General features: G+C 43.2%; 1 protein-coding gene across 1 annotated transcript in view; it reads right to left on the bottom strand.

Annotated features, from left to right (window-relative positions):
- The window catches only part of LOC106737887 (C-type lectin domain family 2 member L), a 97,367-nt gene that overhangs the window by 29,521 nt on the left and 61,325 nt on the right, over positions 1 to 6,521 (bottom strand). The gene's annotated exons all lie outside the window — the stretch shown is intronic.

Below are 6,521 nucleotides of genomic sequence, written 5' to 3'. Positions count from 1 at the left end.
GTCTGTTAAGGTATCAACTTATTCTACAATCAGGGCAGGGACCTGGAATTTACTCTCAGGAGTTTTAGTAAGTACTGTCTCTTCCCTGGACAATGTTCTATATTCACTATCTAGTCACAAGCTACTTATCAATTCAGTGCCCTCTGTTCACTACCAACACTTTTAAAAAGTTTGCTAGTTGATAACCCAAATACCAGATTATTTCCTTGGTCTCCTAGGTAGAGTACGTTGTGGTGCCATCGTTTGGACTTCACTGTTGTGCTAGTTTCTCTGCTTTCCTTTTTTAACTATGAATGGTTAATTTCTTGCAGTGTCTAAATCCCTTTAAGTAGATATGATCAGTCTGAAATCAAATTAAATGTTGCTCTAACTGCAACACTGTCATGATTTTCTAAACAATGGCGGGGTGCGGGTAAAGATGATTAAAAAAAAAACCTCTCCTTTGAAATGAAATGTTTTAGAGGAAGAAAACATTTTTTTTTTTTCACAGAAAGTGTTTACTTTCCTAGAAAATATTCCCTAATTGGGGGAAATTGAAAACCACAAAACTGATCAGTATTTCTTCCAAAATGTGAAAATTTCTGTGGAAAATTTTGATGAAAATAAACATTGCCCAGACCATGTGTGAAGCTGGAACGTAGGACTTATGTCATCGAGCCACACATTTCTACCACATAAGCTAAAGAGGAGATTGTTAAAGGTAGTGGTGATAGTAACAGTTTCTTATCCTGCCAGTGAAGTAGCTGCCCAGCTAACAGAGCATGGCCTGATTTTACACAGTTAGCCAGAGCAATACACTGGGAACTCAACAAGAAGGGGGAGTTCAGAAAGAAAGAAAACAAAACAAAAAACCCAACATTATCCATAAAATTGCTGAACCGGATTTTTTGCTCGGGCCCTGAACTGAAGCAACGAGAAGGGACAAGGCATCCTTACAAAATCTTTCTTCCTCCAGCTCTTTCTTCCAAAAGATCTTTTATTTGGGGATTTTAAAATGCTCTCACCGATCTGTTCATGGGGTGTTTCGTGCTGATCACGTAGGGAATCAACATTTAGAAAATACTGGTTGAACATCTCCCTGCCCTGGAAAGAATGCCCTGCCCTGCAGTTAGAATTCACGTGAATTACATGGAGAACCTGTTACAAAAAAGAGAGAGCGTGAGAGTGAAGGCCATAAGCAGGATGGTGTGTGAGGTTTATAGTCACTTTCTACTATTTCCTGCTCTTGTTCACTCTTATTCAGATGTACTTGATAAGTGAGGTCCGTGTGGTCATTTCATAAATGGACAGGTCAGATATTTTTCAAGGCAGTGATAGATGAGTGGGTTTGAAACATGGAGTGAACAATGGAGTCAGCTGGTGAAAACTGAGACTCTGTGCTGATGTACCTTTCCATGAAGCAGGAAGGACAAAGGTGAATTTATGGCTCTTGGCTACTTTATGACAGCTATAGGTTGTTTTTGCAAGTTGCTGTTACAACTATGCTATTCTTTGCTTCCCTCACACCTCCTGATGTGGTCAGAAAATGGAAACAAGAACTGACAGAAAGCAAAGCTTATTTTTCTGTTCCTTAAAAACCTTTATCTCAGTGGCCTCATACAACTTTATTAACCAAATTTTCCTTTATTACCAGTGCCATTAACACCCTGAGGACAGGAGTTAAAATATGTCCTGCTACAAAGCTGTAAGCCCATTTAAAATAGCAAACATTATCTCTGTGGATGATCCAAAAAGAGGATAACAGTAATACGAAAAATAGTATGAAGCCCTGCCCAGCCCTTCCTTCCAAGTCTCCAGCTCAGTGGACTAACAGGAGGATGGGAAATGCCTCTTTCACAAGAATCAATTAACATATTTCCTCACACTTCTTGTTGTTCCCTATTTGAGATCAGTGACTATTTAGTACAGCTTGCAGCCATTTGCGAGGCTGTGGTGCAGGCTGACACTCATTAATATTTTGGCTGTGTATTTGCCTTTGGTCTTTCCCTGGCTTGTGTTAAGAATATCATTGAATTATAGTCCCATAGGATTGGCAGGGACCTTCAGGGTCATCTTCTTTATCCCCCTGCAGAGATGCAGGATTTGCTGTTATTAAATCAGCCCGGGCACATGTCCATACTGGAAGACCTTCAGTGAAGGAGATTCCAGAACTTCCCTGCCCAGTTTGTTATATTTTCTCTTTTCTCTTTCCTGAGATGTGTTCAAAATCTGTTCTGCTGCAGTTTAAACCTACCACTTTGCATCTTGTTTGCTTGACCAGGAAGAACCAGCTTTCTTCTCCTCCTCCTCTATGATGGCCTTTCAAATACTTGAAAACTACTGTCAGATTCCTCCCATGATGTCTTTCACCAAAGTCAGCTCTCCAGTGTCCTTTAGCATTTTCTCTCAGGTCTTTCATTCCAACCCTGTCATCACTGTCATTGCTTACCTACAGGTCCTCTGCACCACACCATCTCTAAGGAAGCTCCACCAAATTAAAATGCTCAGCAAGCTACCTTATACTTTTTTCATCTCTAAGAAGAACATTTCAGCTGCCATCTTTTTTTCCTCTGAATTTTCCCTGAGAAAGAGGACAGGGAATTGGGCAGTGCTTGTGCTCCGTCTGAGCTTGCAACTATCCTGATCTTTCCAAATTTCAGTACTTCTGCATGGACACATCTCCGAGAGTTTTGTAATATGCAACCTCTGCTGGAGTGGGCAATAATCAGCATAAAATGTAATATCTCTGTTGCATTTAAAGCAGGCACTACAAAATCATGATCTGAACAGGCCAAAGAGGCAACTCCTCTCCCACCTGGGACAGAGTTGAGGCACATTTATTAGCACCTAGAAGCCATTCAGTACAATGATGGTCATGTCACACAGGGCACAGTATCTAAAAGAGTAGAAAACAATGAAAAGTCCCCCTTTCAATTCATTTCATGCTGAGAAAACTATTTAAGTCTTGATATATGGTTCCCCCACTTTTCCTGCAGCAGGTTAGGATGTTATCTCTTATGTTGTGTCAGTGTTGATGGTAGTTTTACAAAGAGTTTATATTATGGATTTGTATAGGATGGTTTGAATAGGGATGATCCTGCCTCAGGCAGGGGGTTGGACTAGATGACCTCTGGAGATCCTTTCAAGTCCCACTTCTCTTTGATTATATACTTACCTTTTTCTGGGTGCTCCACATTCATGTGGTGAGAGACAGAGTTCCCAGAGGGGCAAATTCACCTTCTCAAGAGGTATGGTGGGGGGAATACCTGGACTGCTTCTTGGTGGTTGGTTAGAGTGCTTTGCTGGGAACTGGGAAAGAGAGGATCAAATCCCCTCTGGGTAATGGGGCTATGGAAGCTGGGTGTCCTGCTCCCTGGGTAAGTTCCCCAGTCACTAGGCTACTTGAGTGATAAGGTGGCAGCTGTCCTCCCCCACCCTCCCATTAACAGTTACATGTATACTCAGGGGATACTACTCTGTCACAAGTGGAAACAAAATCTAAAATATACAAATTGCAGTCAGGCAGCTACTCAAGTTCCTCTTAGGGACTTACATGTGAAATGAGGTTTGGCTCAAAATCTTTACCAATGGAAAGCTGCTTTGATACCCAGCCAAAGTTTCCCCCCTGTTCTGTTTGCCACACAGCCCATAATAACATCCTCTAAATTCCCTGTAAACCAGGGGTATGAGACTCAAATGAGTGAGCAACTGAATCCACTGCTTGCCTTCCCACTCCCATTGCCAATTTCTGTCCTCAGCAATGATCTAAAACTAGAAATATAGTTGTGGGTGGGGGGCAGGGTGGAGAAATTATCCTCTCTGGGTGCTAGCCATGATGACACAGTCGCTCTGACAACCACAGCAAGAAGTCTTGCAGGCTGGATCCAGAAGTTGGTTTTCTGGTCCAAAAGAAGCCCCATGAGCTGAATGGCACACCTTCACCCAGGACCATATGCTTGCCCCTCCATGGTGTGAATACTTATCCTTTCTTTGGAGTGATCATAGAGCCCTGGTCCTCCAGACCTACTGGACAGGACCAGAGAGCTGTATTAGGGGTGGTAGTAATAAAGATCAGATAGTCCTAGAGGAGGGATAGATTATAACACATGCAAAATGGCTGCACCTGTCCCTGTTTCACTCACACTGTACTCCCCAATACTTACAGAGAATGATTACATTCCTCCAGATTTTGGCATGGAACCAGCATCTCATAGTCCAAAGTATAGGATGTGGAGAAGCTTGAAAGAGTCCAGAGGAAAACCATGCTCATGATCAGCAGGCAAGAGAACGGGCCTTATAAAGAGAGGCTGCAAGCTATGGGACTCTTCACCCTGGAGAAGATCAGGCTCAGGGGTAACTTGGTGGCAGCCAAGTTACCCCTGAGCAAGTCACCCCTGAGCCAAGTTACCCCTGAGTTACCCAGTACATAATGGGTGTGCATCAGGATCTGGGGGAATGACTGTTCACCAGAGCACCCCAAGGAATGACAAGGTCCAATGGTCACAGACTCCTGCAAGACTGTTTTAGGCTGGACATAAGGAAAAACTTCTTTATTATCTGAGCCCCCAAGGCCTGGAACAGACTCCCCCGGAGGTGGTGCAAGCACTTACTTGACACTTTTAAGAAATATTTGGATGCTTATCTTGCTGGGATACTTTGACACTAGCTGACTTCCTGCACCTTGGGCAGGAGGCTGGACCCGATGATCTTACGAGGTCCCTTCTAGCCCTAATGTCTATGAAATCTATGAAATCAAAGTCATCCTTTCTTTATTTTAGTAAGCACACAGAAAGGGAAGGATCCATCTTGTACAGATTCAGTGCATTTGGCCCTTTGGTAACAATTTGCAAGGCAGAAAAGGAGCCCTGCAATTCTCTAACTGTATGAGTAGCAGCAAGCCAAGACTGTACCTTTAACATTAACTCCTAGCTCCAAGCAACATCCATACAACTGCCATCCCCTGTCAGTGAAAGTACTGGTATTCATTATGCTACATGAGTCTGGCTACAGTTGACTTTCAGTGAAGACCACTGATTCTGGGAGCACTCCTCTGTGGGCGCATCTACACATGCGCATTTACTGTGCAGTAATCAAAATTACTGTGCAGTATGGGCACATGTCTTGTTACGTCTCAGCTGTGTGTTCTTGGGCAACCCTGGCACAGGATGCAGTCTGTCTGACTCACCCCCCCCCCCACATAAATGAAACTGATTAAGATGCAGTGAGAGACACACCTAAGACCCTCCAGATAAGGGTGACGAGTGAAACAACTGCCCTAGGTCTCATTTGCATCCGAGATGGAACCAGATGACCATTCATTTACATGAGAGATGGAGAACAGAAAGCCAGAAGCAGAGACTGTAGTGAATTCTGGGACCAGAGAAGCAGGGGAGCATTGCATGATGGGGAATCTGTGCTCCAAATGTTAATCAACCCATGTTCACACACACCCAGCTCAGCATTTATCAGACCAGTTCTAATCTGGATTTACTAAGGACTTTCCCCAGACACACACACACCTTTAAGTTTAATAGGCATCTCGGGCCATACATTCCCCGGTCCCACTATGGGAGGCCTATTTAAACTTGGTTGACTAAAACTCGGGTGCTCAGTTAGGGAATGCTGAGGCAAGAGACCGAGTCAGAGGGGGTACGGGCAACATTTGAACAATGGTTAAGGGTTCATCACAGCGTCCAGCCTGTTGGAGCCCTAACCACAGGTGTTGTCATACTTTTCCCGAGATGACTGGTGGGAGTCCTCTCCACAAAAGGTTATGAGCACCCCAATAATTGCCTTAAGTCTGTTAAAAGACTATAGTAAGATCTGGAAAAGTCATGCTAAGCTGAGGCTTGTGCACAACAAGTAAAAATCCAAAATCCTGATGCTGCAAGCTATCTATTGTTTCTGAAGAAAGCATGAGATATCCCATCAGTATATCTGCTATCCATAGGAATTTCAAGCTGGCTCCCTAGTATCTGGTTACTCCTTAACCTTATGTGTTTCCTGATTATCAATCAGTTTCATGAGATGGTCCAAACCAGATAACCCCTTGTCAATAGAAAAGACAATGATTTACACAATTGAGGATGCTTTGAAGCAGCTGAACTGAGGGTATAAAAATCTGTAAAAAGTGTGTGCGCTTCAAGAAGAAGAAAGAAGAAGAAAGAAGAAGACAACTCCTGTGCTGACACCATCCCCTGTCGTTCTTGGGATGCTGGAAGAAGAGATCGTCTCTCTCTTCAAGAATTGTGCTACGGACGGTGCCTGTCAGCTTTGCAGCCTGAGTATCTTGGACTGATGAGATCCCAACGCTCTCTCTCTCTTTTCTCTCTAGGCATAAATTTCTGAACCTGAACTGTATTAGTTAAGCTTGAGCTAAGTTTCCCCAAATACTTAGTGAAACCAGGGTAGTATCGTAATTGCTTGTGTTTTTCCTTTGCATGTCTATTACTATTAGTACCATTATATATATTTCATATGCTTAGCAATAAATAACTTTTATAGTCAAACTGGTAGTAACTGGGTATATCTTTCCTTCTCTG

The sequence above is a fragment of the Alligator mississippiensis genome, chromosome 4 (assembly GCF_030867095.1).
Source record: "Alligator mississippiensis isolate rAllMis1 chromosome 4, rAllMis1, whole genome shotgun sequence".
NCBI classification, from domain to species: Eukaryota; Metazoa; Chordata; order Crocodylia; family Alligatoridae; genus Alligator; species Alligator mississippiensis.
Note: the sequence above shows the minus strand (reverse complement) of the source record. Positions and strands in the feature narration are given on the sequence as shown.